The sequence below is a fragment of the Solea solea genome, chromosome 11 (genome assembly GCF_958295425.1).
Source record: "Solea solea chromosome 11, fSolSol10.1, whole genome shotgun sequence".
In the NCBI taxonomy this organism is placed as follows: Eukaryota; Metazoa; Chordata; class Actinopteri; order Pleuronectiformes; family Soleidae; genus Solea; species Solea solea.
In genome coordinates this window covers 13,663,950-13,677,320 of record NC_081144.1, presented here as the reverse complement: position 1 = coordinate 13,677,320, position 13,371 = coordinate 13,663,950, and the positions used below count along the sequence as shown (strand labels likewise).

The following is a 13,371-nucleotide window of genomic DNA, read 5'->3' as shown; positions in this document are numbered from 1 at the left end:
TTAAACAGAAAGTGGAGTGCACTGATGATTGAAACTGAAAAGAGGGTGGATGAGGGAACACAGAAAAGATGTTGAGCGAGAGAAAGACAAGTGTAGTGAAAGTGAGAGGATAGGAGAGAGATGAAAACGAGCAGAGGAAATGACACCAGAGGGAGCTGAGGCGAAGGGTGGAAGAGAAGGACAAACAGATGGAGGAAGGCACGGAGATGTACACTTATTTGGAGAAGCTTTAACTGTCTTGATCCTCAATAAAGAGGTGAAACTGATTAGGTTTATATGAAACGACTGCTCGTAACACAGTGCCTGTCACTGGGAGCACAAATCACAGTCAAGTCAGGCTTTGCTTTTCTTTTTTCCATTTGAAAGAGCCAGCTCTATCCTCACTTGTCTTTCACTTGCTCCTTTATTCAGCGCTGCACAGCCTCCTAGAGCAGTGAGCCAGCTTGTCAGAGTGACAGATGCAGATACGAACACTGACCTAAATCACTCTTTTCCAGCACATTAACCCCCCGTGCCCCTACACCTTTAATGCAAAATACAAAACACCAACATAAAGAAGCACTCCAACGCCATTCCTCTCAGCACACACTGCACAATTAGAAAGAGCCACAAACCCCACCCTATACTGCATTATCACACACCCCTAAACGAAGCCTCTTCTTGAAACAGTTAAACCAGCATGTCAAGCTAAATAAATCACCATCCGATGTTCTTTAAAGGATATTTCTATCCAGTATATAGGCACAAAAAAATAGGGCGGAAATGCCTTCTTGTTCACCGACACGGAGAGGATCAATAATACTTTAATTACTGTAGCCCATGTTTATGAAATGCAATAATCATTCATTAAAGATGCAGACAGCGACAAGCAGGCGGCCGGCCAGGCATCAGGGCTGCATGCTATGGTGGGAGCAAGGAGGGGAGGGGAGGACTGGCGTAAATGATTCATGGTTTGATATCTCTCCTGTATAATGGGCTCCTCCGGGGAGTTGCTGGGGCTCCACTGCAGCGACTGACTGCCTGGATGGCTGGATGGTTGCCTGGCTCACTCCGACTCTGCCCAGGCTGCTTGAGCCACTGCCTATGCCTGCTGCCCAAGATTAAAAAAAAGTCTTGCCTACCATGGGAAAGCAGTTGAATGAAGGCAGAGAGTGGGGATGTGCTCAAACACACATACAAAAAAGGAGGCAACTTGATTCAATATCATCTGACAAAGTCTTCGGGGGCATGCACAAGGACGGAAGGGAGAAAACACTGCCTCATAAGATACTGGGATACATTTAATGGGTATATTGTAGCATTTTTAAAACCTCTCTCCCCTCACCATGTCCATCTCTGCCGGCCTATTACCCCCCCTGCACACCCTGTACCTTTTGGGAAAGAGGTAAAAAAAATATGAAGAGATTAAGGTTGTAACGTGTTAGGCTAATCATAACATAGACAGTTTAGTGCCATCTCGCATAATTAAATGCTTTGCACTAACCACCTAATGCATACTAATTTGGTACAATCCACTCCTAGAGTTGGCAGACCATGAAGCTCCCTGCAAAGGACATGCTCGTTACTCTCTTTGCATGAATGTGAGAGTGTGTGTGACTGAGAAATACAAATACACTCGCACACATTGATTTGCATGGCAGTAAGGTGGTAAAGGTCAGGTCATGGACTTGATAAAAAAGGTCAAGCATTATTACAACGTGACTAAATAAACAGGCTGTGCACAGCCCGCAGCCAAGCCACTAGTGTGTATACTGGAAGTCTCCACCTACAAGCTGTGCTACATGTCTGTCTGTCTGGCCCGGCTTCAGCTTCATCCCTTGTCTTTATCCACATATCCCTCCAGCGTTAGACAGCTGACATGAGGACTGTCATATCCTGCGTAGATTCCTATTCCCCTGGCTTTATTGCTCTCTCTCCCCCTCAGTCACAAGCACATTCACAAACACACACGCACACAAAGCAAAAAAGAGAGAAAGCAGGGGCGCTGGAGCGTGCTTTAAAGCACATTAATATTAATTGCACTAGCTGGAGTGATAACACAGACAAGATGCCCCTGTGAGGGAGCTGGGTGCAGGCAGCCGCTGCTTTTTGTTAGCAGCACTTCTCGTCTGTCGGAGGGCCATGGCAAGTCGGCAGAATGGCGGGCACATCATCTTTGAAGTAGCTAGTTTTCTATTAGAAAGTCTGCCCTCATCAGTGTGGGGAATTCGTGAGTAGTTACTTTATGTGTGTGTGTGTGTGTGTGTGTGTGCGCCTGCGTTCGCTGAGGAATAAAAACTAAGCACGATGAACTATTAGACTACTGTCTACATCAACAACAGTACAAATGTGTTCCAAATAACAGAGTACTTAAAGCCATCCAGCTTTTATCTCTCCTACTCTGCCTGGATTGGCTAGATTTTATGTCCCCCAGAGTGAACTCAATATTCTGAGCAATGAGCTTTCCTATAGATGTAAATAATCTGCTGTCCTGGGAAGAGAACTTGCCTTTTTCAGTAAAGTGGAATGAAAAATACAAGCCTGGGTGCTGAAGCCAGCATGTCCACCTCTTAGCTTCTTTCTCCCCCTATAGGAAAAGCAGGTGACTGGAGGCAACAACAAATTACAGCCATATCTCTACATTCTTCCATTTTTACCTCTTTTCTCTATTTGCCTCTTTTGTCAGTTGCTACCGAGAAGCCTGGTGCTGTCATCACTGCTGCCTCACAGAAGTGGGTTTTTGCTGTACAGTTTTGTGCTCCTTCTTCCAATTTCCCCCAAGACTCATCAACGCCCCATTACCAAGTCTAATCAGGTGGTGCTGCAGAGATTTGCTGAGAACCAGGGCTGCAAGCAGAGAGACACACACACACACACACTCAGACAGGCACGCACATATGGGCACACACATATTAAAGGATTCTTTCAAAAAGCCTGGGAGGTTTTCCACCAGCAGCTCCACAGGATCATGAACAGGGCGAGGAGGTGAACGGAGGAGAAATCACTACAGGCTAAATGCTGGTGAGTGGTTTATGGCTCAGAGGGGCAGAGAGGGAGACAGAGATGTGGTAATGCATCTCTCTGACACTCCTTTAAGCGGCCAACCACATTGTAATCTCCTGGGCCCACTAGTCACACATTATTGTTTCTCATTTCACGTGTCACAAACAATTAAAACACGCCTGCCCACTTCTGTAGGCCATGGGTTTTTTTTTTTTTTATATCCAGTTGCTTATAAACATTTATACACAAATCTTAAAAAAACACTCATGTGACCTCCACAGCACACCCAACATTCCTAAGCTGAATTCCCAAATGACGTCCCATGCATTTCTCATTTTGATCGCTCCGAGACAGTTCATGAAAAGGTGGACAAATAGCAAATTTACGAACGCAGAGTTTGGGTGATCGAGAAAGAGGAGGAAATTGAGGGAGGGAGGGTGCCTTTTTAGTTTTCCCTCCATGTTGTCATGCTCTTCACAGCAGCAGCTGCACAGGCAAGACTAAAAATGTGAAATAAAGCAACATTGTGTATTGTTTTATGGAGAGATTCACACAAGCCTGTTCTTGATTAGAGATAATCAAGATAAATACAGAGGAAAACCAGGAGAAGAGAGGGAGGACTGTTGGTTCTCCAGGGAAGGGTTTCTGAGGGCTGCCAGAGTTGCTGGTGAATCTTTTCCCTGTGACTGATCTGTAGCACTGAAAAAATAAATGCGAACTTCTGCTGTCTGGACAATATTTTTTTTTTTTGGGCTTTCATTACACCAAGCTCACCATGTCTGTGCAATTGTGCAAAGGGTGTAATATGAAGCCAGGTATCACTGTCCTCCTCTTACTACCTTCGGCGGTTGTGGCGTGTGCTGGCTTTGTGCCGAGCAGATTGTTTGCTTTGTTCCCGGGAATCAAAGAAACGACAGCAGAGTCTGACAACGTTCTCCACTCGCTCAATCACAATCAGGAAACCTGTGCTCAAAAACAAAACATCCACAACCTTGATGAGATTCGCGCAATAGTGCCGAATAATGTCCCATATGCAAATGATGTTGTTAAAAATTAAACAAGAGTAAATCAACATAGACACCGCTCACTGGACAATCTGGTTGGAATCATTTGTAGAATGACAAGCACTCAATCAGGACGGCATCAGCTCCAATATGCAACCATTTCTTAAAGGACGGAAGAGCGTTTAAGGGGTTTGACTGGAATAAGCTAATCTATACAGAGAAGCAGGCCTCAGTAATGCTGTGCCAAATAGCTGTGTCTTTATGTGGGAAGATGGTGAAACAGGAAGAGGAGGAGGATATGGCCTCCTGGTGCGTTGCTGTGCCCAAGCTCAGCTAAGTGACAGTGGATCCTACGGTGAGTCGATTTGCTGCTTTTGAGTGCCTGGAAACTTGTCAGGCAGAGTGCTGGCAAGGGAGAAAGATATATGGGAGAATGTGGGGACATAGCTTCACCTCTCTCCATGTCTTCTATCTGTCTGTTTATCCTTGGAGGCTTTTTGATGCTGCTTGGTACAACAAGGGGGGGGGGGGGTTGGGAGGTTCAGGGGTGGGTGGAAACAGAAAAAGACCTCTGCGGTCATCCACAGACAAAGCAAAAGCAGACAGGACAAGTTTATAGGTAAATATTGAGGAGCAGCAGCTGGCTAGGAGCTCAGGCAAGCTCAGGTTTCACAAAAAGAAAAAAAAAAAAAATCAATCATCAGGGACTTTTCCACAGCAGCAAAGACGTAGCCTCCACTGCATTCACTCCACAGAGCAAACCCACTCAAATCTGACTTGACACGGCACCCAGGACACTGTGTCAAGTCTGTGTTTCACCCAATTTCTGGTATGACTCTATGACACACATTGACAAAGGCAAAGACAGCTAATTGCATTCTAGTAACTAGTGAGACTCTGTATCATCAATCTCAAACAGCGCTCCACACCACACAGCAGGCATTGAGCTAAAGAGAGACTCAAGTACAAAAGATAAATTGTAATATAGTCAGTAAACTCCAGAATGCCCTGCACTCACCAGTTTGCCCTTCACGAATTAAATAAAGTATAATACAGTAAGTGCTATTTTTTTTATTTTTAAAGAAAGGGTTACCTCTTTGTGTTGCAGCTACCAAAGAAGTGATGTTCAAAGTCTTGTGGTTTTGCAGCACAGAGAAATATCAAACAAATAAACAAATATCAAGAGAGCAAAGGCAATTTTAACCCGACTTTCAACTCCACACAATGCCGTTTGAATATGGGCAGCTGATGACAGGAGTAATTTGCCACATTGCTGGTTTGAAAAGGAGCACTTAAAGATGACACAGATAGACAACTTTATTGTCATCTTAAAGAGAATCTATGAAGCCAATGGGAGGAGATCAATGGTGTATCTCCCCTTCTCACACAGCACTTTACATAAGCAGCAATAACCATCACAGATTTCCTGTGCAAGACTCCCAGACTCCTACGGGCACACAACAAAAAGCTTCTCTGACTCCATCAATGCAAAAGTCACATTCACAACTTCACATACAACAAAAGAGGAGGAGAATCTGAGACAGAGTGAGAAAGAGGTTGCAGAGCATCTTCATTAAAGTATAGCAGCTAGTTGTGGAGCTGGCTATCCAAGCACAGTAGTAAGAGCAGCTCATCCTCTCAGTTAATTAGGATTTCTGCTGCTTCATTCTGGGGCGAGGGACAGGATGTTGGAGGCTTGATTGCCTTTTATTTCACAGTCTTTCGGCTCCACTGCCTCTGTCGCTTTATTAACAGGAGATCTTGCAGATTTACAGCTCCGCAGCAAACATCAGTTTCAATAATTACAAGAAAACTGTTAGCGGGGGCACAATGAAATGCGCGCACACACATACACAGACACACACACGGTCATTTCCTTTCCATTGCTGCTACTCCAGCACCACTCCCCTCCTTCACAGAATCTAATTTCCATAGATGTGCCCTTTTCATGATTGCATATTATAAACATGTTAAAACTCACATTGATTAGCCTCAGTCACATTTGGCGCTTCAAACACTTATTGACTAATCCCTGACCTAAAGGCCAATGCAAATGTTGTGAATGTCACATTTACATTCAACAAATAAAACTCTGAATTAGTTTTGTTAAAAAAACAAAAGGAATAAAAGGTAATATTATACAACTGGCTAAATGTGGATCTGGCTAGTAGCAAAATAAGGGAATGTTAATTCCCTTGTGTATATATATATATATACACACCATCAAGAGTGTGTGTGTACATACACACACACACACACAGACACACACATATGTATATATATATATATATGAATAAAGGCAAAGGCAACCAGCATCAGATTGAGAACAGAGAACAACTGATTTCATTTGAATAAAATCAATAATTGTGTTGACATGCAATGTATTGCCTGTCTTCTCATCTCGCTTACTAATGTTTCTTTCATGAGCCAGCCCACTGCTGGTGACATTATAGCTACAGCACTTCCACAAGTCCCCAAAGGATGGGTGAAAATGGTTGCCGTAAAACACAATTAGTACGGTCCATATGGCTGCTGGTGGAGGAGGAGCAGGAGAGGTCCCATGCGGTCCTTATAGAGGTCCGCTCTTTTGTTACCTTAAAGATCAAACTGTTGTCATAATAATGGGGCCATTTTAATTCACGCTGCTTGTTTTTCCAGTCAAAGCAGTGCTCCTTCAACAGATCCTCACACTGTGAAATGACTCTTGGCAAATAAATTGACCAACCACCTCTGATAGCCTAATCAATAGCTCCTTCATCATGATTAATGGCTCATATTGGATAATGGGAAAATTTAATGTGAGGGGAGCGTTACTTCCTCATTTTAATGCTCAGCCCTATTGATTGGTTATAACCTACCTTTTTGACCAGTGGAATGTGCTGATAAGAGACCAATGTGTTCGACCTATGTAGAGTGAGTACAGAGAAAATGATTTACTGTGCTTTAGGCACGTCTCATCCACTGATAGCTCTGTATACCCAGCCTGACAAGCATTTTCTTGCCTGAGAAACCCAGACACCTTTTACTGAGTAGAAGCGAACAACAACAGCTTGAGGCAACAGATTTATTACAAATTGATCTATTAGATAGCACTGCTGTGCTTAGCTGTTTTTTTCTGTCCACCCTCCCGCTCTCTCTCCGCTCTCCGACAGCCTCCCCCCTGATGGTAGCTACAGTGTATCAGAGTGGAAGTGCTACAGTGGCAAATCTAAACCCAATCCTCAGAACTCATTTTCTCTGTGCTGGCTGCTGGAAGACGGGTACAGAGACAAGATGTCCATCCTTAAACCTAGTCGATCCAGCTCTAAGTCCCAGAACCTAAACCAAAGGCTCAGCGGGCTCAATAGGTGTGCCTAACCTGCAAGGGCGAGCAACAACACAGTTTACCGGAGGCACCTCGGGAAGAGCAGAGTGGAAAGCGGCACAATGTCATGGGGGTCATTTCCTTATGGCTGCATGAACCCTGAGCTCACCACTGGCTTGCGTGATGTCTCCATTAAAACATCAGTCACTGGTGTGGCCGCTGCAAACAATCTGAGCCTCATGTGCACAGTCACCACAACATTGCAATACCTGTATTAGTCACAGAGGCCACAAAGCACAACCAGTGCATTGTAAAATACAATGTACAAATGATTTGTCTCATCCACAGTGTTAAAAGTCAATCTCCTGCATGGGGGAACACAACATAACAGGCCATCACGGCAACTTCTGTTAATGACGACGACAGGTTTGTCTGAATAACAGACCACTGATATTGACATAACTATCTATGGAGCAATCAATTAAATCAACTGTATCATTTAGACCTGCTAATCAAGGTGGCTCTCTGATATTTATAACATAGTCACTATTTACCTTAATCACTGCACCGGGAAACACAGCAGATATATTCACCATCCTAACATTATTTCTTATATCCAATACTGTAGGAATTGTGTTAGCCTGGGTAGTGAGTGAAAACTAAGCCACCATTGCTCTGTACAATGTGTCTAATGATAGAAGCCTTAAGTGTCACAAGCCGAACAGATGATGACATGTTCCCTTGTGCTTAAGATTCAGTAAAAAGAGCAGATGCCATGATAGATATGTAGCCTTTTTAACAATGTATGTTTGTATTGAAAAGGCCTGCTCTCAGTAGTAATAAAGACAACTGCACTGACTACATTGTGTTCCTCCCCTTTATTCACCTCCATCTTTCATCTCTGCTGCAGCCGGAAAAGAGCACAAAGAAACTATTGGCTTCCAAATGGCATTAATTTGAGCTTTGTTTAAAAACGGGGACACCATTTTAAGATGCTGAAATATTGTAGGGTGAGTGTGTTTATGTCTATATAAACATCTTCAGGCAGGCAGCTGCAGGGGGTGAGCGCAGTAAAACACTGGCATGCATTGTTTGTGTTTCTGCACCACTAGCGCCATGCCGTGTCATTACATGAGGCAATCTCTTACCTAATCAGCACTGACACACACACAGCAGTAGCAGCAAAGCACTCACTCCTCTTCATCTCTCTCCCCCTTTTCTCTCCCTCTCCTCGGGGGACAGCCAGCTGATCCTACACCATTTCATTTTCCTCTTCTACCAAGATGGCAAATGGCTGACTGTTAATTTTTAACACTTTCAATTCATGTTTGTTGCCACTGTAATTGCCTAAGAGCTATTGTCAACCTATTGTGCTCAAAAAGTGGGAAAAAAAATTGCTGAAGTTTATTTCAACTAATAACCGAAGAGACACGCGTGCAATCGAACAGGTACTGTGATAAAGAAAGAAAATCAGTCATGTAGTCACTATCATCAGAAGTGTTCGTGTGTTCACCTTCTTTTGTTTTCCATTGCCTCAACTTTCACAAACGTTATCCAAGCCTCCCTTTCCAGTTTGCATACTCCATTGTACAATCTGTCATGCACATAAATCACAGAGGACACTAAAATGTGGCGAGTTGCAACACTCTGCAATCTGATAATCTCAAGACCACATACAAAATAGAACAAGGCAAAATATGCAAAACGTGTAGAGAAGTTCTGTACCTGCCGAGAAGCTGCCGAGAGGCTGGAAACAACACAAAACACAATACGTCTGATTAGTAAAGATGTGAATCCCCGGCAAGCCAGCCAAGTAGACACTACGGCATATGCAGGATGAAGTGAGACTGAGCTCACAGGGGGAACAGATTTGATCACATCTAGTGCATCAAATACCACCAGCGAAGGCAGCTCAACATTTTTAACAAGGATAGCGTTTGCCGATTGCCATCTCCTTGCCACAATTGTAGAGCTGCAGAGCTAGGCCCGAATCAAACAAAGATTAGATATGATGCTGCAGCATACTTGGATCCCCTTTTATGAGAGGTGAATGGAAGCTGTCAGAAAAACAAAACAAAAAATTACTCAGAAAGCACATCCACCGGAATCTTGCCTCCTCTTTTGGTGTGGTGGGTGCCTGCGTGGAGAGGCGGTTTGCCTCTTTTCTGCCAGTGTGACCTGTGCGTGTCAGTCCAATATCTTAAAACAACACATGCATGGCTTTGCTACAGCCAATTACCCAGCTCTTGGCACAGGAACTGAAAAACATCTTCAGAGAACAATAAAGAGAGCTTGGCTCACTGTGCGTGTTGTCAGTAAGTGCTGACAGATTGTTATTTTTAATGAATATACAGCACTTGAATGGCCCATCAAGAGGTATTTGAGTGAACATTTCTCCTTTGTTCAGAGCATTAATTTTCTATGTAAAACAGCCTGACATCTTCCGATAAAATTGATATCCAGCACTGTAAAGAAAAAAGGCCAAATCAGTTTATCAGCTTGCTTTCTTACTATACACCAACACTTTGCTGCAGCTGTGGGAAGGCATTAGAAGGTAAATAAAATCCATGTGATTACTAACCTGGTGTCTAGAGGTGCTTGATGTCCCCCATTTATTTTCTGCATTTGTGCTAGAAAGCACATTTTTCACTGCTTACCTACTTCTCCTGCTAACATTTGGTAAATAAAATCCCTGGGCTTAACAGTCTCATACAAAATAACAGGCAGCACACCTTTCACAGAAACACAAAGCTTGAGCCTCACTGAAGTTAAAATGTCTTTTCTTTTAAATACAGACTAGCTGCAGCTTTGACGTCTCGTACAATGTGTCAACATAATGCCACAGTGCTTTAGTAGGCATCACATAGTCGCTCTGAAACTAGACACAGGCATTTTAAAGGGCAATCATCTTTCATGACAATTAGTGGTGAAAGAAAAAAATGTAGTGACAGCATCTAGGTGAAAACAACAAGATGACATTCAAGCGCAGCATGTAAACATTGAATTCCAGAGCATGAGTATTGACAAATCATCCAACAAAGAGGTGTCAAGGGGCATTAAAAAAAAGAAAAAAAAAGAAGAGCTAGAGAGCTTTCCTTCAGCACTCTCTAGCCTTCAATTTGCCACATATTACTCGCAGAGAGCTGCTATAACTCAAACATGCATTAGACATTAAAAGGAAAAGAGCAGGGTTATTACACCTCTCATCATTGCTCTGCTGCTGCTGCTTCAGTCACTGAGATAGTCTGATGTTCAATGAAAGGGGGTGTGTCACTGGATGAAGTCATTTTTGAATCAGCACCTCTTGAAATCCAAAATTAAAACAACCCAACCTCCTCTGGCCACTGGAATAACCAGTTAATGTGGGTTAAAAAACATTCCACACATCCATGTAAAAGCCACATATAGGACCTTGGAATGACATGAAAGACACAAACAGAAAATGACCACCACAACTGTTATTTGAAGTTTAAAGCTATTTTAAAAGATCCACAACTGAACCAAAAAATATATATATCTTGCTCCACAAAAACTATAAATGAAACATTAAGGTGCTTCACTGTCACAGTTGTGCTAAAGCAGTAATCAACATATAGCCTGTAATGGCAGAAGACTGTAAGCTAAACTGACAAGTTCACAGTCTAAGTGGCAGTTAGGGGAAAAACTAAATCCACTAACCACTACGCTACTGGCATACGTTATAAAAACCCACTCAAACATCAGACGTGCCGTTTGCAAGACTTATGGTGCTAAAAAGTTTCATCAAAAGGAGCTGAAGTGCAGTGAATCGATACAGAATGTATTCCTGAATAAATCTGGCTGAACAGGAGTTTCTTTTGTTTTGTTTTTCCTCACAGAGAAAAATACAAAAACAATACTGCAGTATCTCTCGCAAAACATTCATGACCATAGTGTACGTGAGTTTACATATGTGTGCGTGACCCACTGTTACTCTCTGACTGACATTGCAGACGTGCATAGTGTTTATGTAACCTTTGATATTCAGTTGAACGACCCGCATCGCTCCACACTATTACGTCATTATCAGAGGACTTGAACAGGTGGCATGGATCAGACAAAGTAACAAAATAAGCCCATGTTGGACTGTTTTGTTAAATATACGACTGAGTGGAAGGGAATTGGGTTCAAATACTGGGACAGATCAAGGGCTGGGGTGCCCCTGAGCAAGGTTCCATTTCTCCCAGGGTGCAGATAAGTGCTGCCCACTGTATGTGTTCACTTCTGGTGTGTAAAAAGATGGGTTAAATGCAGAGGTCAAATTCACTATTACTAATTAATGTGTTCTATTCTACAACCAATTCTACTTCTAAATGTACCAATAAAGGATTATATTATTTATAGGTGCACTGCCAAGATCTTGGAAAAGTTATGTCCTTACACCTGACCTAATATTCTGACACTTACAGGCTTAGTTAGCAGAATGCAATTATTACCTTCACCAAGGAGAGAAGATTTTCAGTCAAGTGACCAGCTCTTTTCTCACTATTATGCCATTATCACAAGGATTGAACAGGTGGCATTGGCAATGTTTGTCTGCTAATTTTTGAGCAGCAAGGTCTAAAGAATGAACTGTGTTTAAATTGTCTGGGGATGTAGGTTATGGCCCAATGGAATAAAATCATTTGACACAGGAAAACTAAGCTGCCTTGGCAGAGGTTTGCAACTTGAGTCACAAGAACTCAATGAAAGATGAATAACTCTCTTGTAACAGAACGGTCTTTTAAACAAATATACTTATTTTAATGGAGAAGTTATGGGACGACTCTGCTTACCGTTTCCAAACTTACAATAAATGATAACCTCAAATCACAGTTCACAGCTACCACTATATAAGTATCTCTTAGAGTCATATTTTCAGTCTTTGACCTGCTTCCCTCCTCACTATTATGTCATCATCCAAGGGCTTGAACAGGTGGCATTGATGAGACAAATATAGTATCAAAACCTGTCCATGTTGGATTGTTTTCCCTTTCATAAATAAACATAAAGTGGTGCTGAGCATATCCATGATTTACGACACAGCGCTGGCAAGATTTCAGAAAAATTTATGAGGCATGTCTTTACGCCTGGCCTGATGTTGTGACACATACAGGCTTAGCTAACAGCATTAAATCACATTCCTTTCAGTCAAGTGGACATAGATGAGCATTTATGCAGCACAACAAATGTTGTTTTCCACTTGTTTGATTACTGAGCAGTGTATATTCATTACCTCCACCAAAGAGGTTACGTTTTTGACCGTGTTAGTCAGTTAGAGAGCAGTATAACTCAAAAAGTAAAGGAAGGATTTTGATCAAATCTTCTGGGGTTGTAGGTTCTGGCCCAGTGCAGAAATTCTTACATTTCTGTGGCAATCCAGGTCCAGATCACCACTTGAGTGCGTTGACACTGAGAAACTGAGCAGCCTTGATGGAGGTATGCACTCTTTTACTACTTTCTACAGATTTATTAATGTAGACACAACACTGTTGTTTAAAGCTTATTTTTAATGGACAAACTGTGTGTGTTTGGGATACAATGACTACTATGTTTACTATATTCCACACTTACTATTCAAATGTACTCCAAATCAGACGTCATGGCTTCAGACAAAAACACTAAAATACCTCTATAATAACAGCTCAGCCTGCCATGTGAAAAGTACTCTGCTGGTAGATTTAGTTCACAAATATTCCTGTGGAGGTTTGGTTTTACAAGACTTGCATATTAGAGCTTACAAATCAGCAAGAGTTGGCAGTTAGCCGTTAGCTTTGTTTAAAAACCAGTCTAGAAGAAAGTCATTAACACTCCCGACCTGAAAGCTACACATTACACTAACTGAACACACAAAGACACCAAGTTAGCTTCTCCGGCTAACGTTTCTATGAGCTAATGACAATAGCTGAATGGGCTCAGACTACTTCCCGCAACAGAGACACTACACCTGGTAATTCGGGATGAGAAAACGCCAGATATGAGACGCTGCAGAGGACACGGTCACACAGACACCACAAAGCGCTTCATAAAACGAAGGCATGTTGTGTTTGCTGCATGTGCTCCGTGCTAACCGGTGTCAACGAA

General features: G+C 42.5%; 1 protein-coding gene across 3 annotated transcripts in view; it reads right to left on the bottom strand.

Annotated features, from left to right (window-relative positions):
* rerea (arginine-glutamic acid dipeptide (RE) repeats a) overlaps window positions 1-13,371 on the bottom strand; it is a 125,298-nt gene that overhangs the window by 111,336 nt on the left and 591 nt on the right. Inside the window, exon 2 of one of the 3 annotated variants that reach the window (XM_058642103.1) lies at window positions 2,637-2,826. The exons of the other annotated variants lie outside the window; for them this stretch is intronic. The gene's annotated coding sequence lies outside the window, so the exon portion shown is untranslated. The remainder of the gene's footprint in view (window positions 1-2,636; window positions 2,827-13,371) is intronic. 3 annotated transcript variants of the gene reach the window in all.